Consider the following 19,591-nt stretch of genomic DNA (forward strand, 5'->3'; position numbering starts at 1 on the left):
TGCATGGAGCAATCCTCTCTCCACACTCCTGTACAGTCAGAAGAGTTACAGCCGGGGAAGACATTCACTACCTCAACAAGAAACAGATTTAAGACTCCTTTTGTGCCACGGGAACTACAAGGGAAGCCCAGGAAGACGACAACGGCACAGCTGTTACGATCTGCCACCCTCTGAGTTAGCTTTCCCTGGGTGTTGCTTGAAGAACCCAGCACATGGGCTGAGAGATTCTCAGAACTGGGCAAGATCTGACCCAGGGGCTTCCTGGCCTGTGCTGTGCGGCAAGCTAATCGAGGGCTGGCTGCTTGGGTACATCCAGACGTTTCACCACATGGCAGCCTCTCACTGGGGACAGTGTTGATAGGCACCGATCAAGGGCGAAATCCCAGCCTTGGCTCCAGAGCTAATTCCCACCAAGCACCTGGCCTCCCAGAGCACGCAAACTGTGTGGATGGGAGCAGGGAGATGGACCCAACATGGCTCACCAGGGTGAATTTTCCCAACCCTCCCCCATCCACCCACAGAGTCTTGGAGACAACACAATCCTTGGTTATTGTAATCCTGTTTGCACAGCATATGCGGGTTCTGAGCTTTGATGTGCAACTGATTCTCTCTCTCTCTCTCTCTCTCACACACACACACACACACACACACACACGCGCGCGCGCGCGCGCGCGCGCGCGCCATCCAACTCTGGTCTCTCTCCAGCCTGGACTTGCGCTTCAGCCTCCAGGAACTGAGTCAGCCACCAATAGACAGATGGTGCAAACGCCTCCGCAGCTGAAGTGTTATTGCAACAGCCGTGTTCTCACACGGTTTACAGCACTGTGAACAATCCCTACAGAACAGTGACTATGAAGGAAATGGAGGTGAGTTTGTTTTCCCTTCGGAATATGGAAAGCTAGCTGTCTTTCTAGTCCAGCGCAAGTCTTTTTGGGTGGACAGCCTCTCTCGGGGTCATGGGTAGAGCACAACCTTTCCCACCAGCTGGGACCTCCTTAATGGGAGATGCTGGGACTGAACTCGGGGCGTCTGCATGCAAGGCATGTGTTCTGCTGAGCACCCTCCTCTTAGTCTGGCATGAGGAGCATCACGCGATTCTGCAGCCCAGGCATCTTGACCACTGGCACCCAGGCAGACTAATGGCGCTCAGGCAATTTTGCCATTCCGCTCTTGCCCGGTGGCAAACCTGATGCAGGAAAAATGTAGAGAGCCACTCATCCCTCGCGCTTCCCATCATGGATGACCTATGGACTGCTCAGGGTGCTGCCTGCATCCTAAGAAGGTGGCATCTTCCCTGGCTTGGCAGTTGCTTCCTGATACACCAAGGGAGTAGGTGGGACGGTGGGCCAAACAGTAGCACGGGCACACCCTGCCAGGGACCCCCAGACCCCAGCAGAGATGGCTGGGTGCAGATGGCGAGTCTGGCAGGCAAGCCAGCAGGACGGAGGGGTGCTGTCACCAGCCCACCAGCACCAGAGACACCCCAAAGACGCTGCTCCTGCTCCCAGGCCACAAGCCTTCTCCAGGAGATGCGGTGGCTTTCCCTGGCTACATCTTTTCCCCTGCCTTCAGAAACAAGATGAGAGCTGTGCGGAAAACCTCCCTGCTGTCCTGGATGACCGACACCTTTGCAAACGATGCTGCTTCGGTTCCCCTGAGCAGAGAGCTCGCCCTCCAAGAAGGCGCTCTGACCTTCGGTCTGCCTTCTGAAAGGATCTTGCCGAAGTTTGGTGAACAGCAGCAGTGAGCAGAAATATTGCTCTGACTCCTTCCTAGACACACATGCGAAGCAGGGCACTCTCCAAGCAGGAACTAATATTTGGACAGCCAGAATGCCTCAAAGAGTGTGTTTGGGGGTGGGGGGGGGGGTTGTATAAGAAAGAGAGAGAGAGAGAGAGAGAAAGGAGGGAGGGAGGGAGCGAGCGAGCAAGTCTGGCTACAAGAGACACAGCGAAATCCAAATTGGTTGTACATGTGTGGCTCAGCAGATATGAGTTATCTGGGCCTCACCAGTCAGCTTTCCTGCACGTCGAAGATCACAGCGCCTCGGTTAACGCTCTGTTGGCTCCGTCCTCCTTTGGAGCAGGCACTTGCCTTGAAGCCTGCTTGCTCTGGAAGTCAGGTCACATCCGCGCCAGAAAAGCACACGACCGGTTATCGCTGGACGACACACCTGGCCATCTCGGCCTTCCTGTGGGGCGACGTGTCTAGGAATGACCTCACAGCGAGCATTTTAATCCCAGGTAATTCCAGATGAAGGCGTCTTTGTTGCTACGAGCCTTCTTGGGAGGGGAGCACAGGTGACGAGTAACCCTGCCGGGCACCCTTGCATATGCGGAATTTGTGCACATGTAATACAGATTAACACCTCCCCCTTTCCGGATGCTTGCCTGAATTACAGGCAGCTTCGGGGCTGCTCCTGGCTTCCCATTCCCTCGGCAATAATCTTAAGTCCTATTCAGGGTTGCCATTATAGATGGGCTCATAGCCAACGGGAGCCTCTCTGGCCTTTGCTGGCAGTGCAGGGGTGGAGGCATCAGGTGCTCTCACGGGTACACACACAAAGGGAGAGTGCAGTTACGTAGCGTCTGGCATTCCTAAGCTTGCACTGAAGAAGTCCAAGAGTGCTGCAACCAGGGCCGGATGGGTGCAAAAGAGCCAAAGTACCTTCGCTGGGAGATCTGGCAGGTTTAACAATCCCATCAGATCAGGGAAACGCCTGTTCGCACTTGTGGGTTACACCTAGGGCCTTTTAGCATGACAGCTCCCACAGGGGGAATCCAATTTAGCCCAGGATAGAACCAATGCTACTAAGATGCCCATGTGCCAAATTTCAAACCAGGAAGGGGTTTGAGCAAAAGTGCGCCATATGGACACAAACACTTTAAGACCAGCATTTGGTCTGCTGCTTTTGTTCTTCTACAAAAAAGCATCTCAGGTAGGATTCTGTTCCCTAGCTGCACAACTATTTACACCCGTACACCCACCTAGTCAAACGAAGTCCTTCAACTATTTTCTTTGTTCACTTTACAATGTTCCCTTTACAATGAGTGTGTGTGTGTGTGTAGACAGAGACATAGCGAGATGGTCACATCTTTTTCGCATAAAATGTGGAATGGATTCCCCCAACCTTCCATCTGCAGAAACAATGGACACCTGCTAACCACCAAATTAATTTCGCATTGCATCTTCACAGCTTTACGCCATAACTTAAACACCTGCCTTAATCTATATTTGGGTTGGCAATTTTCTTCAGTGCATGAGGTCCTTCCCCAATTTATGTCAGAGCCTGCACTGAGATTTAATACAGAGATGACAGATCACCTTCTTACCTCTGAAATAATTTCTAGAAACAGATTTTACCCTCCTCTCCCGCTCGCCACTCCCTCACACACAGAAACACATGCACAGAAGGATAGCCCTGAAACAAAATAAAGATGACAGCACATTTGAACAAGGCAGCAATAAAACAGTGATAGTGATAAAGAATAAAAATGCTATATCGGGTTGCCACGGGAACCAGCATTCAAGGACTCCAGGTAACGCTGTAAAACATGCTACTGAGCATAAAGCACTAAGCGGGTTAAAAGGTTATTTATTATGTTACAACACACCACGCAGTGCCCTCTGGTGTGTGCACAAAACAGGAATATTTGGGATTTTTAATGGAAAGGAAAGGAAAGGAAAGGAAAGGAAAGGAAAGGAAAGGAAAGGAAAGGAAAGGAAGCTGCCCATAACCTTCACAAGCGATCGATGTTTGCATACTGAAAAATGTTCTTACTGCAAGTAATTGTCAGGTTTTGCATCTACAAAAATCAGGAAATGCAGAGGCTTTCAGACTCTACATGCAGACAACATGTAGTTCAGCTGGCAGGTGGCTGTTGATGCAAGTGCTCGCTTGCAAAGACTCAGAAGAACCTGGATGTGTAGGGTAGGTCTCCTCAGCATGATGCCTTCCAGATGTTGCAGGCTACAATCCCATCCTCTCCAACCCACGGGGGCGGTTGCTCTCATCTGCCAATAGCCCATGGAGCGTGTATTTTTTATCTTGCCAAAGGCCTAGAGGTATTTCACACGCACCAATACGGACAAGGCAGGTCCCCACATTTCCAAGGCTGGCCGGGCTCATCTTTTCCATTTGGCTCAAAAAATACCAAAATGTTTGGAAATGTGCAAGAGGCATCCCAAGCCTGCAAGTGCTAGGGGCTTGAAGTGTAAGAAATTCAGAATGCATCATTGGTTCAGGAGACAAAGAGCAAAACAGAAAGGAAAAGTGGCCATGGTGATGGGTATCAGACAATGCCTGGGATGGATTTCATTTTGGGAAACTAAAGCAAAGGCCTGAACATTCAAAGAATAGCATTCTCTGTCTGTCTCTCTCTCTCTCTCTCAAATGAGAAGTGCAGGGGACAAGAATTCATATTTTAGGGGTGTTCTAAAATGACCCACCCTCAGTTCAGACAGGGCAGGCTTGTTCTTTGCTGTTTCAGAGGCTGAGGCAATGGAAATGGTATGGATAGTAGACTTTTAGCTAAACTTTAGGGGGAAGTTCCCACAGGCTAGATAACCCTTGATCTGTGGCTTGAGAATGCTGCACTGAGGAGCTGGATTAGATCGGAGTAGTGCAACATTTTCAGTCCCACGGGCACTTTTGGCTTTTCCCCCCAACCCTATGGACGCATTTGTAACTGGGGAGACAATTCTCCCTCTTCTTGCCTCCATCTGCCTGGATTTATCTTCTTATTGCCTCCCATAGCCTGGACTACAGCCGTTTTTACACAAGACATTGATTGTGGGCTCTTCACTCCTTACTCACAGCTTTGAGTTCTTTAGACAGCATTATGACTGCCCAGTTGCTCTTCAGGGTCTAACAAGTACGTCAGAACAGCAACCAACAAGTTGTTTTGTTCTATTTCATTTGTTTGTTCATTTGTTTACAGTAGGGGAAATGTAGCATTTAACTATGAATGTGAAAGAAATCACAATTCCTCTCATGTATGTGTAGTATTCTGCTATACCACAGTGCCACCTAGAGGTAATGTCATGGAAAGGCAGGAAAGGAAACACTCCCCATGTAGTGCTTAGATTTCAACTCTGTAATGAAACCAACATGAGATGCAGTGGATTAACAACTGACTGACAACCTTATGTAGAAAAACTTTTCTTGCTTCAGCTTTCCTGGATTTTCCCTCTTCCTCCCCCACTGGCCTCAATTCTCTCCCTCCTTACCACCTCCCACACTTGCCAAGAGTATCTAGTCACTAGAAGATGTCCAAAAACCCTTTGATCCCCACATTTTGATGGATTTTTTTCATCTCATTCGCAGAATGGAACCTGGGAGTGGCTGTTTCACTGTCATTGGGAGAGGACTGCAACTCCACCCTTGCAAAGCTTTTGAGTGGGCTCAGTAGGTTGATGGCAAGCAGGGTTCATACCTGCTTCTCTTTTTAGGTTTAACTTTTGAAAACTCTGCTGCCCTTGCCCTTCATTCCCAAGTTACCTTTGAAGCACCATCCTGGGGTGCTTCCGCCATTGCAAATGGACTCCTCAGTGGAGCATCCCATTAAATTTAGACCCTGAACCTAACAGGCTCACTCTTACACAGCCTTTAGGGTCGGTTTTAAGTTGGCAGTTCTCTCTTCCCCTACATTGCCCTTCCTTGCTTTACAGTGGCTTAAAGCAAGCCACCATCATGAATCCAGAAGTCAAATGGAGCTTGTTTCTGCTGCCAGGCTGCTAAATACTGATTTGAGAATATGCACCACTTTGTCTCACGGGAAGAAAGATCTATTTTAAAAATAGAAATACCACAGTGGGCATTCGTAAGCATGCACTGGCTTGCTTGCTGTCCCCAACTATAAAATGTTTTTGCTTTACCTACTTAAAAAATAATGAGAAGAAAAGAAGGTGAGTTGTTTTGAGATGAGTAGCTTCAGCTCAAGAGCTGTACTAAGATTTTGTTAACTGGATTTTAATGTTAAGTGCTTTGGGCAGCTTGTTTGCGGGTGAAAGGGGGGTCATTCATCCTCATCAATATCAGGCTTCCAGCATGCTCCATCCAAGCTGCTCTCTGCGTGTCAAGGTCCATCCTAGCTGCACCCCAAGCTTTTTCTTCAAAATGGCATGAAATGATGCATGGCACCCCTTTCTTCCTCTGTCAGGATTTGCCTGCAGCATGTAACCTAACCAAAGTGAGGTGGAGGGAGCGAGAGCAAACGCACCAGTCTTGCTAGGCTTAGGCTTAGACTCAGTGGAGAATAGGGCATGGATTGGCAAGGCCGAGGTGCCGATAGGTATACGATCAATGCTAGTGCTACATTCAGAGAGGAAACCACTGAACACGTCCGCGGGAATGAGAGGACCAGCTAGATACTTGGCACCAAGGGGGAAGCCCTGCGTTGTGCGTTCAGTAAGTTTACAAGAAAGAAGGGTGTGGAGTATCTTTGCCAGTGGATCGTGCTTCCCCGTACATGAACACGTGCAAAATGAAACTGGAATAACCACATTTGTGGGATATCTTTGGCCGGATCGTGCCTGTGTTGGAGGGAGGCATCGCTGATGAACTCAGATCAGAAACAGATGTGCAAGTAGAACAGTGTGAAAGGGGTGGAATTGCTCTATCTGTGGTCAAGTCACGAACCCATGGAAGCTCAGCTTCCATTTCATACGAGTCCCAAGCTGGGAAAGTTCCAAGGCATCCTATTTTTGGAATGGCTGGTAGCTCAAACCTGCCTGCAGACGTTAGTCTATACAGTTCCATGTGATTCTGGTCTTCCACTTGCATGTGGAATTGAGGCAACGTACTGGGCTAGCCTAAAGAGCAGGATAAATCAGTCCGTCTGGTTTGGCTACCTGATGTGTTCCACGGAGATTTGAAGGAAGCAACCGAAAGGAGGAGCCTTCCTGTGGTGGCCCCCACAGGGTGGAACAAATTCCCCTTAGAAATCCAATAGGGACACAAAGTGCAGGTTTTTAGCTTTTCAGTAAAATTTATCTTTTATTCACACAAGCATCCCCAATGACTGAGGTTTTAATACCAGCCTATGTTTCCTGTATGTGCTTTAATTGTATCATTTTCATTCTGAAAATGGGCTTGTTTCTCTCGTATCATCAAAGGCTGTCTATAAATAATTTATATAATTAACGGATAATATAACTGCATTGGCAGGGTGGTTTTTTTACCCTTCCCCCTGCTAGCTTACCTTGAAAAGAAAAAAGAAATAGGAAAAAAATCTAACTTTTCTAGAATAGCTATATTCTGTTTGAAAGGCAAAATATCTGGACAAATAAATATCCAGGGCCTTCCTGAGCAATTAAGGCACACTGCAGACGGTTAAGGGAACTCACCCTCTGGAATCTGCCCTGGAGCAGGCATCCAGAAATATGTTGCTTGTCAGAACTTATTAATTAAGTGTTGTGCTTCGTAAGGCTCTGAGGGGAATCTCTAAATATCCCCCACCCCATGGAAACAGGATAGAATTAGGGAAAGAAAGGCACTCGTGGCTTTGAAAATGTGACCCTATCCTGGTGCTGATATTCTTAGAAACTGGGAAGCAGTGATCCATGCTGACTAGCCCAGAACGGCAAGGCTAGGGTTACAATAATAAATATAGCTAGTATGCAGAGTATAAATTGTACATATTTGTCATGACGCTTAGATTTCTTAATGTCAGATCAGTATGCATAGGAGATTCCCAGGCAGTGACCACACTCAGAACTGCTTAGAGAGAGAAAAATATCCCAGAATCATAGCGTCATAGAATAGAAGAGCCGGAAGGGGCCAGAAGGCCATCGGGTCCACGCATCCCACTCAGATGACTGCCCAGCTGCTCTCTGAATGCCTCCAATGTGAGAGAGGCCACAACAGCTGCATTCAGAGCATACGCTGGGTTCATTTAACATATATGCCACTTTGGATGGTGGGATCCTTAACTCTGCTTTGCATCTTTAATGTGCAAGGGATTCTGGTCTGTCTTTGCTTGCACACACCCAGACACACACACACACGGGGGAGTGGGAGAGAGGGAGAGAGAGGTGGGGGAATGATTATCCAACATGTTTGAACAAATGAAGTAGGTCTCACACTACAGCTGAAACACTTTCCATTAGGGTGAGAACGTATACAGACCCTCAGCAAAAGAAAGCTATGTTCACTATGAATTAGGCATTGGGATCTTTTGCCCTTGGGGAGAAAGCAGCCCGAAGGACGTTTGCCCTTCCCCTACCAGCAGAACAGACCCCACCAGAAGATGCTAGATAGACGCTGCTGTTCTAACTTCGCCCAGTTTATGAAAACTTCAGTTCAATTCTCCCCCCACTAAGTGGCACCAATGCACCACAAATGGAGGAGAAAAACCGGATGGGCACGTTGTATCCTTTAGCCATTTTGAGCCTAAGCTGGCTGCCAGGGAAGACAGAGCAGGCATGTCTTTATGTGAGCTAAATGCATTCTGACAGAGGCCGTGGACTTCAGCAGGCAATCAAACAACACGAATTAGCAATGGAGCGAGTGCCACGCTGGAATGGCCTGCAGAGTTTTTTTCCTCCCTTTGGACCAGAATCCCAAATGGGATGGCCCCAGACCGACCATTCTGGGAAAAGAGCTGATTTACAAAACAACTACCAGCAGAGAAGAAACCCTACAAACGAACCCCCTCCCCGCATTACATAACAACGGAAGTATTTAAATAAAAGACTAGAAGTCAGATGGGATGTTTACATGTTTAATACATCCCTACTGGATGAATGGGGGGGGTGGGGACACTTTTTCCTGAGTAAAACTTCTGCTTGCTTTCCAAGCATGTGGTCATTTGGGGACACAACTGCTTTTCACTTGGAAATGCATGTTTATTTATTCAACTACTATACTGCCCAACAGCCAAAATCTCTCTGGGCAGTTTACAACAGTCAAGGATGCTGTATATGAGCTTTTGAGATACACAGAGTTCTGTCATGCTGGTTGTGCACATAAAAGGGAAAAGAGCAGAGCAGGGGGGAAAAGATTTATTATTTATTTTTTTAAAATTAACATGCGGTATATACACTGGTCATTCCAGGAGCAGAATTCTAAGGAAGAAGCAAGCCTGGAGATCAGACCGCATAGCTTGCGTTCTTCTTTGCTAGTAGAAATCTGGCTAGTTGATCGTTCATCTAAGTGAACAGACTGTGTGGGACACACACACACACACACACACACACACAGAGAGAGAGAGAGAGAGAGAGAGAGAGAGAGAGAGAGAGAGAGAGAATCATAGAATGGTAGAGTTGGAAGGGGCCAAGAAGGCCACTGGGCCCAACCCCCTTCTTAGTGCAGGGCTCCAAGTTAAACCATCTCTCAGACGACATCAAGTCCAAGCCAGTGCTCACACAGGACTCCCAGTCACAGCTTTCCCACCAGATGGCCCTTGAGGACCTCCACTATTGGACAGCCCACCACCTCCCAGGTCATTGTCTCTGCTGTCCTACTGCTCCAACAGTCAGGAAGTTCTTCCTGATGTTCAGCTGGAACCTGGCCTCCTGTAACATATCAGCCCCACCCTTAAGATAAAATGGAAATCCTTAAATTCTCCAAATACTTCCACTGTTTCTGTTATCCTAAGCAAAAGAATAAACATCACTACCCAAGGTCACGGTCACTAGGTTGCTTGCAGCCCCTGCTTCCTCAGATCCTTTAGCCTGAGATGCTTGCTGGGGCTTGTCCTTGGGAACATCTGTCCACTTGGACATGCCCTGTACATGTTCTCTTAACTTATCCGCCTGCTTTCTGGAAGTTGACAACAGATCAGAGCGAAAGGATCCTCCAAACCCTTCTGACAGCTAGTAGGCTTAGACTCCTCACTGCAAAGATAAATGCTCTGCTTTGTAATGCAGTGGGTGACACTTTCAGCATTTGAATGAGTCCAAATGGACACACAGATGGACATTTGGCCTGCTTTTGCTAAGAGTCATCTTTTGCTAAAGTTTACTGCAGTTCTTAGAAACTATTTGACGTGGTTACATTCCGCCCCCCACCCTTCTCCTTTTGATGGCTGCAATTTTGTTGAAATTGCACCACAACTATCAACAGTGTTTATTTGTTTCCAACAACAATCCATAGGGCTCACGTTATTCTCTTTGGCCGAGCACCGTGGAAGTGGGAAATCATGAGGAAGCGTCTCGTTTAATAAAAAAAATCCCTGGGGGTGGGAGCACCTGGGGACCAGCACAGAATGCAGGTGCCTGCAGGAAGCGGAAGCAGGGAGCCTGCCCCAGGACCACAGCCGACCAACCGGGAGAAGGATCCCACGGCTGGAGGCAGGAACAGGGAAAGGGCAGGGAGCTTCCAGGATGTGTAGCAAGGCTTGGAGGATGGTCTGGGGAGCATGGAAACCATGCTGCCTAGGATGCATCTAGCCAAAACACCGTGTGTGCTGGAAACAGTGCGGAGTGGATTGCCATGACATGTGAACCCAGCCCCTGAGGCAAAGCCCCTGCCTTGCACTGCGCAGTATCAGCCTGGCTCTTGTCAAAATAGGGAGAAATTGTCCTCCCTCTGCCAGACTAGTAGTACCCAAGATCAATTTAGGAGCCACTCCTGACGGCTACAGGAAGGACCCTTTCACACAGGGCCTCCTTGACCCAAGGAATTCACTTCCACAGCAGGCAAAGACGCATCTCCAAGTTCAGTCACTCCAAGTTCAGCTCGGACAACATCAGGGTGTGGACAAGCTCTCAAGGGTTTAACGTACGGTTGACTTTTTTGATGTTGTGAGCCGCCCCGAGGCTTATCGCGATGGGGCGGCATAGAAATGTTTTAAATAAATGAAATAAATAAATAAGGGTGGCTCCAGTGCCCAAGACGGTGTGGGGAACAAGAGCGCTGTTGTCCTCACAGGACCCACGGGTGTCCTGCATAGGCAGGGGGTTGCCGTGAACAAGACGCTGGATGAGACCTGACTTCTTGAGCCGTCAGGTCTACTCCGAGGATGTTCTCCTGCTCCCGGCCTCAGCATGTGCTGGAATGGGGTGTGGGCCTCCATCCTCCATGTCCCTCGATCTCTCTGAATGCGGAAGGTCTGGACGAGGACACACTGTGCTCGTTTGAACCCAGGATTTTCCTACCCAAGACCCTGCCCGGCAGCAAGCTCCAGAACAGTCATCTGCATAAGCTCTTGGGGGCCGTGTATGTGAAGCTGACCCTCACCTGAGCTCTCAGAAGGGTGTCCCCCTGGACCCCCAGAAGGACCCTCGTTTTGGTGGCAGGGCACGCAATCCCAAACGACTGCCAGATCATTATCTTTCTTTATTGCCTCGCTTCTTATAATCCCTCGCCCTCCTTTGGCACTACATCCAGTGGCTGATTATTTTGTTGTTTGCAGTCAGCTGAAGTAATTAAGCCTAACCCTTGTCCAGTGGGAGTTGTGCAGAAGGTTAGTGATCCACAAGCATGGCATGCTGTTATTTATAGCTGATTAAGCTCCATTCATCTCCATTTAAATGTTGCAGGAGATGGGAGAGATCCCAATACACATCTGTGATTGATTAGAAACGCCAGCTGTGTGTGGTAGCCTGCTCCCCTTGGTGGAAAGGGAGGCGGGGAGAGAGAAGCAGAGTACGTCGCTCCTCGGCATATCGAAGCAAGCCAGCATGGATTTAGCCACAGTTTGCACTGCTTAAAGATGAGACTTTGTTATGGAGCCCAACACCGCATGAAATCCAAACTTCTTCAGGGCTCAAGTCCCCCGAGATCACTGGGGTGGAGAAGCGGGATTTGTACAAGGCCTTCTGATCTATGTGCAGCAAACAGATGCTTTGGATCCAGACTACATAGTTCCAGGGAATGTTCGCTGGAAACAAATAAACACACAAAACCACAGGAAGGCTCTTGACAAAGCGTAAGGGCGGACAGACACGCACAACCTGTGATTGGTTTTCGACAGCTGGAGGGGAGCCAGGATGTCAGGGAAAGGGGTGCCTTGGGAAATGGCTCTGGGCTTTTCTCCCACCCTGCCCCTCATGGCTATTGCACTGCCATCACTGAGGCCTGGGAAAATGAGGCCTCGCTTCACGTCCACTTATGTAAGGCAGGAAAGTCTAGAAAACTGAAGCAAAGTTACATTTCCCAGAAGCGATCTTCCTGGGAAATGGTCTGAGAATTGTCTCCTTGCCGCACTCCCTAGAAAGAGCGCAGTTGGGCCCACATGGCAAGTCTTCTTGCTCTGGCAGCGCAGGTAACAGAAGCCACCTATCCCCCCCTGCCCAAAGCACACCAGGGATGATGCTGGCTCTGCAGCACAGTGGGAGGGCCCAAAATGGCGGCCGAGAGGCCATCGGAAAAGCCCTGCTGGATCAGGCCAGCCAGTCCCACATTCTGCCCACAGTGCATCTCCACAGCAGATAGGTTTCAAGCTCCCAGCCATTTAACAACCGCAAAAACAACACCCCCATTCCAGACGGTTAACATCCCTGAGGTGTATCAACTCCGTTCAGGTGGTCCTAGCGTATGGCTTACGGTTCCACCTCTAAGCCACCATCTTGCATCTACTCCTTCCACCACCATTTTGAGCTACCTGGCTCCACCCAGGGTGCTTGTAAGACACAAAACAAGACACTAGATCCCGCAAACCCAAGATCACCCTGCACTAGTGGTAGACAGCACTGGTTTGTCTTAACTGCACAGGGAGGTTGGGATCCTTGATAAGAATTCAAGGAAGCTCTCTCATGGACAGCAGGACATGCCATATTTCTTGCCATGCATTTCTTCTCCCGGTACAGGAGGCAGCGGCTTAGGGCCTTGATCGATTCAGAACCCCTCTGAATGAAGCATATTAGCTTTCCATGGACAACCAGAGCAGGGAAGAAACCTGAGATGGATCTGCCTCCTCCTTTTGTTGAATTTCTTTTTGCTTTTGGCAAAAATTCCTTCCTCAACATCTGTAAAGCCCTCAGTGATCCTTGGATTAAGGTACTATTTAAGTGCAAGGTCTTTGATGGCTGTGATTATTTAGAAGGCTGGAGGGTTTGACAAAACCCAAAGACCTATTTAAAAGCCTCTTTCTGGCATGAGTAGCGAGATAAGGTTTCTCCACAAAGGCTTCATGTGCTGTAAGAATGCAAACCAACTTCAAATGCTTTAGCATGGCAATAAATACACTCCCAGCCAGATGGAAGTTCACCTGCACTTTCCAGTCAAGGATTCTCTAGACCACCAACCCTTCTGCATCCAACCACAACTCTTCACAACCCCTCAAGGCCTGCACCCAAAGAAAATCCTGCCTAATTTTTAAGTCTGTTTAAGTATGTAACTCGCCCTTCAGGACATGCAGTTTACAAGGTGACACACAACAGAGTCTATGATTCTAAGGAATAGAATCATAGAAGAGTAGAGTTGGAATGGGTCATGAAGGCCATCGAGTCCAACCTCCTGCTGTCGCAGAACACCATGTTCATCCCACTCAGAGGGCTGCCCAGTTTCTTTGTGAATGTCTCTAGTGTGGGAGAGCCCACCACCTCTCCAGGCAGCTGGTTCCACTGCCGTATTGCTCTGACAGTGAGGAAGCTTTTCCTGATGTTCAGGCTGAATCTGAGCTGCTGCACCTTGAACTGATTATTCCATGTCCTACACTCTGGCATCAGCGAGAAGAGATCTTGACCTTCCTCTTTGTAGCAACCGTCGAGGTACTTACAGAGGGATACCATGTCCCCCCCTCAGTCTTCCCTTCTCAAGGCTGAGCATGCCCAGTTCCCTCTGTCCCTCCTCACAGGGCAGTGTTTCCACACCCTGGATCATTTTTGTTGCCCTCCGCTAGACCCTTTCTAATTTACCTGCATCTTTTATGACACTTTTATGAACACTATCATAAAAGATCCATAAGACACTGTCTCTTAATTTTCCTTCCCACTCTAGGATGACCGATAAACAGAAACTGGTGCTATGCAAACGGAGAGGTGGAGCAATGCAGCTCATCATGGTTTCCAGGAGTGAAAGCCGAACTCCGAAGTGGGAGATGCTGCGGCAGCGTAACAAGCCCACCCTCCACACACGCTCCCTGCACTGGTCATGACAACAGGCATTTTGCTAGTTATCAGCCACACACAGTCAAAACCCATTCCTATCACGTTATTTTAAACTCACTTGGAAGAGTTTTGCTGTTCCTCAATGCAGAATGCCAAAAAAATGTTTCATGAGGAAAATGAGCTGCAATTCCTGCTCCTGGCTATTCCAAATAAGTCTCTCTCTGTTTCTGAGTTCAAGCAAAAGTGCAGAGAGGGAGGGAGTGGGTCATTGACCTTTCCATCCTGCTCATCTTTATCTCCATGCAGCCTGAGAAAAGCACCGGACGCCTGACCGTTTTCAGGAGTGTTTGGAACTGGCGGCAATTCAGACAATGATATTATGGTCACCTGTTGAAACAAATTTGCCTTCCAATGATTTGGAGGTATCCAAATAATTGTGGTCCTAAAGCCAATGCAGAATAACTCTACAGAAATAAAAACTGCAGCGGTTGCTCAAGAAGAGCATTGGTCACACCTCTGGTGTGTGGCCCTCCTCTCATTCTCTTTCCCATCTAGGACTATCCCCCAGCAATCCATCTCCTTGGACAGTTATTCCATGGAGCTCCCAACGATCAGCCGACACTGCTGCAAGGCGTTTGGAGCAGGCTGAAATAATTATTCGCTGGGTTTGTTCAGGTTTGGTTTCAGAAGCAGTAGTACTACTCCTTCCCCTTTATCTTGCCCAACCAAAGAACATCCTTCCACCTGCTGGCTCGAGGTCCCCAGCTGGGATCTCTCAAAGAGAGGTAGGGAAATCCTCCGACAACCCTTAGCACTCATAGAGTCCTCCGGGCAAATGTCTCACGTGTGACCCAGGGGTACTGACCCAGAAACTATGGCTAAGAATAAAGGAAACGCCTGCTGGATCGGACCGAATGTCCATCTGGTCCAGCACTCCAAGGACACAGTGGCAAACGAGCTGCCCAGAGGATCTTTCAAGCAGGATGGGTGCAGGACCTCCGCCTGCCCTAGTTCTTCAAGAACTGGCCTGTGCAGGCATGCCCTTTCTGGCGAAGGACGAAACACACCGGCAGCAAGGCCAGTAGCCCCTGATAGCCTCCCCGCTCACGGCAAAGGTGCCCCTCAGGATGTAGGACTTCATTGCACCAGGATGAAACACATGGCTCAGATGCAAAACATGGGGAAAGGAATTCGAAAACAATGGCATTGCACTTGTTACAGGAACCATTGTCTTTAGGTTCAACTGCTTACCCCTTATCTTAACCGTTTATAAACAATCTGTAACTGCTATGTACTGGAAAGTCACTGCATATAATAAGAGGGAATAAACAACAGAATCTACATTGCATGAAATTCCACCTCCATCCCCTTTTCGGCAGAGGTCACTTCATCCATTCTACAATATGTCACATCCTCCCACACATGGCACAAGCATACAAGGGGACAATTCGGGGGGGGGGATATTTATAGGACTATATTGCAAAAATAGCCATGTAGACAACTTACATGAAGTGAGCAAAAAATATTCAGCAAGGAAGAGAGAGAGAGAGAGAGATCCAGCCAAGTTTGTCCCCTAGCAAAATGACTCAGCTCCCAGGAAGTGGAAACACTTTTCTACTGGTTGCTATAATCAGCACAATGTTATCAAGGATTTATCACACTTCAGCACTTATCTAAGCCAAACAATCGGTAGAACAGGGGCGATAAGGCCTTCCAACAAGGTAATTTCTGCAATTAAGAACTCTACCATGCCATAAGTGATGTATGCTTAGAGGACGTGGACATTGTTTCCACTTGAGACTGTGAGATCTGTTCTCTCCCAAGCCTGCAGCTGACTGCTTCTCCTGCTTGCACTCTTTCTCCAAGTTACCTTCCAACCATCCCTCAAACGATATTGACACAGGTGCCTTTGAGCTCCCTCATACCTGGTAGGGAGAATCCATCCTCCCATACTCCTTGTTCCACAGAAGTGGTCGTTTCCTTGTGCATTCCCAAGGAACTGCTTTCTCTTCCCTGCTCCTTCACACTGTGTTAGAAGCAGGCTGGTGAAACAAAACGCAAGAGAGGATCCAAGGCGCTAGCTGGTGCTCAGAGACCCTTTCAGACATGCATCCATCCCTTCATTCCAACTCATTTCCATACCTCCCTATAGCCACAGCTCAATGGCAGTTCACAACAATTCATGAAAAGCACCATCCACAAAAACACAGTACCTTCTGAGCAGCTAAAAAGAATTCCGGTGTGGAAGCAGTTGTCCAAACCTGCCCAGGTACCTTGTCAACATTCTCAAATGGAACCAGCAGAACCTCACAGTCAAGAAAGCTGGGCCAAATTGGGCCAGGCTGTCCTCTGGGTACCTCACCTGATTCAACTGCTTTATCACTGGAGTCTAAATCCCAGTGGATGCGGGACATTTGACCCTAGAAGGGCCTTAGCTAACATGCTGCAGCAGATCTTAGACAAGCGCCAATCTCATCCAGGCTCCTGTGTAACGGGACCTGGGTGACCCTAAAAGCTTCTGCTGGGCAGTAAATATATCACTGAACAGAGGCAGTAGGATGCTAAATCTTTGCCACCCCCACTGCCCTTTAGTATACCCGATTATAGTAGGTACAGAATACAAGTGCATCCGTCTCACTGGAGCCCTTCTTCACTCTCCGCTCCAGGGCGTGCCACAGAGCTGTGCCAGCTCTCCTAGAGAGAGCGGGTGCTTGGGAGCTCTTGCGCCGCCTGCTGGGGCCCTTTCTTCATTCCACAGATCAACCAAGGTCTCAACAGGAATGCTAACTATATCAGCTGGAAAATCCTTGGCACCCTCTGGAGACTCTGAATCCATTGGCTTCCAGGGGCTGCGAGGTGGTGATGCTGAAGGCACGGAATGCTCTCCTCTCTGGATTCCTCACTGCTGGCGTTCCTTCTCTGGTTTTTCTCTAGAACGTTTGGGAGGGGGCCTATTTGATAGTGACTGCACACTCCCATCATTACAAATTACAGGACTGATCCAAGCATTTCTCTCTCCTCTACCTCTACCCCACTTTTCTTTGCCTACCTAATTATAGTCAGCTTCAGAATTACATGAGCTAAACAGATCGTATTTAATCTGCATAATTTACTAAAGGTGCCAAATATAATGTTTGGTATTGTCTTGAGTACAGAGGATAGGTTTCCGAGGCCTCATGCCCCCAATTTTTCTATATTATTATAGGATGGATGTGAGTCAGCAGTTCTGCATATAGCAACTCAGCTACTGACCTCGGCATTAGAAGCGAAGGAATCGTAGATTTTATAGGCTATTGGCACATGGTGCTGGTTGTTTTTCATTTAGGGAAAAAATGAGGAGAAAAATCCCAAACAGATACGAGCAACAGCATAACAATCACTCCAGCTGACGAGAGTGTTGCGGGATTTTCCTACAACTTTTTTCCAATCAAAATTTAATGAATCAAGAAACAGAAACAGATGTGGAAAACTGTTTCCCTTAATAAATCATGATGCATGTGCTTGGCACACGAAATGCAAACTAATCTGTTTAAATTACAAGAGTTAATGTGCTTATAAAAAATAATAGGATGCCTTCATGGTTTTAATCACAAAAATGTATCTTGACTTTCAGGAAAGATTACCCAGCTCACGTATCAGATTTTACAGTTGAACACTCATCATAGTGAGTTCTATAAACATCCACAGAGCAACTCCATTTTCCTTATAACCAAAAGCATTTCAACGGATCTTGAATTACAGTCTCTGATGTGAATTTCACTACCACCTCCAGCAGCAGACACAGAGCCTTTTGCTTTCTTCCTAACTTTCTGGTCTTTTGTTTCTTTTTAGAGCCAACTCCCATTAAGCCAAATCCTCTGTTCATGCAGCAAACCTCATGATGCCTTGCATGTGCAAGAGCCAGAAGACAACAAAGACCACGATACAATGTGACTGTGAGTGAAGCAAGATTTGTGAAAGCAAACAGATCATATAATGGAGGCAAACCCTGTGTTACCACAACCACTGTTATGTTATTGTTCATTTTTAGTGATGGGATTCATTGTGACAACCAAAGGAAGCTGATTGGCTGACCCCTTTCCTCGAAAAGTTTCAGTTAGCCCTGCTTTCTGCGGCTTTTCCCCACCCTGCCGTTTGCTGAGGGCTATTGTAACACTGCACGCTCCTGCGTCCCATGGATGACCAGCATGAGCTGGATTCATTTTTTCAGCTGTGCAACTGCTCTAGATGGAGGGAGGCCTTGTCTGCTGTGTGCCAGGTCATCCTCGGTCTGGTGTGATCGAGTCTCCACCTCACACACGGACCCAAGCACAAGCTGTGTACTTCAACCACCAAGGAGAAAACACGGCATGGCTTTCCCTGGAAAACAGTCTCAGGTACAGGCACAGGCCTTCCAGAGTACCCAGCCTACCTGCCATAAACTATCACTTTGAACCTTTATGGCTGGCCATAAACGCACATTTATCATAGGACAATTGCACCCTGCAGACCAACCTATGGAGCAATACTACTTATCGCATCGAAAGCTGAGCAGGGAGCCCAGAGAAACAAACACTCCCCACCTAGCCACTGGCTTCTTGTCATCGCCCTTCATCTGTGGCTTTGTTAGAGGGATGTGTGGGTCTGTGTATGAGGGGGATCTCCAGATCGCCTGGTATACTGTCATCACATTTAAGCGGTGGCCAGGATGCGCTTTCTGCCCAGGCTGCATTCCCACAGTGGCGATCTGTCCGGGGAGGCTGAAGCCAGAAGTAGGTGAGGGCATCTCTCTCATGCCCACCTCTCCCTTCCACTTCCTGCTCAGGGAGCTGCCAGGAGAGGGTCTTGCAGAAGCCTGCTGAGATCAGGTGGAGCCCACGGGCAGGCCAAGGCTGCGATATGCCTTCCCCGCGTTAAAGCCTCTCTTGTTCTAGTTTAACACCTTGGAAACTGGTCGTATCTGAGCACCACCATACAGCCTGCTTCTGGTTTGTTGTAGTAGCACTTGGCTTGCTCTGGGGCATGCCCAGCAAATGCCCCTTCGGGCTTCTGAAGATTGCCAGATCTGTTGGCCTCCAGCTATTCTGCATGGCGGCTTCCAGCAGACAATTGGCCTTGCTCCCTCGAGGCAACGGAAGCAGTAGCTCCAAATGCCTTTTGCCGACCCAGTGAACGGGGGTTGTTTCTCTTCCTGTTGTTGGCGAGACCCAGAAACATCAGCCCTCTTGCTTTTCTCAGCTCCGAGGACTGCTGTGATGTCCCTGACCTTGGACACCTCCAAAAGTGGCTCCAATCCAGGGATGAGAGTCAAAAGGAAACTACTGCAGTAGTCGTTGTCGGAGAGATGGCTTGCATGGCACCGGAAAGGAGGAGAACTTTGCCCTTTGCCCTGGGTGGTTTGACTTCTCAGGCACGGAGGCGGAATCGGCAGCTTCATCCCCGTGCCTGCTACCAAGGAATGTGCTGTTGGCTGCGGGCAAAACAGAACAGGAGGAGAAGGTCCATACACACCATTATGCCCAGGAGAAACAAATCCAAAGTGTTCATAATTTCATGGCTGACTGCAGGTTCCAGGAGGAAATGGGCAAAAGTTCAGCCATTCTATGGCTGCTGAAAG

General features: G+C 48.4%; 1 protein-coding gene across 19 annotated transcripts in view; it reads right to left on the bottom strand.

Moving 5' to 3' along the window:
- FBRSL1 (fibrosin like 1) overlaps positions 1 to 19,591 on the bottom strand; it is a 679,964-nt gene that overhangs the window by 409,329 nt on the left and 251,044 nt on the right. The window contains exon 1 of one of the 19 annotated variants that reach the window (XM_044440555.1): positions 2,011 to 2,067. The exons of the other annotated variants lie outside the window; for them this stretch is intronic. The gene's annotated coding sequence lies outside the window, so the exon portion shown is untranslated. Of the gene's footprint in view, positions 1 to 2,010; positions 2,068 to 19,591 lie in introns of those variants that run through there. 19 annotated transcript variants of the gene reach the window in all.

Source organism: Varanus komodoensis, unplaced genomic scaffold, assembly GCF_004798865.1.
Source record: "Varanus komodoensis strain SLA01 unplaced genomic scaffold, ASM479886v1 scaffold38, whole genome shotgun sequence".
NCBI lineage: Eukaryota > Metazoa > Chordata > Lepidosauria > Squamata > Varanidae > Varanus > Varanus komodoensis.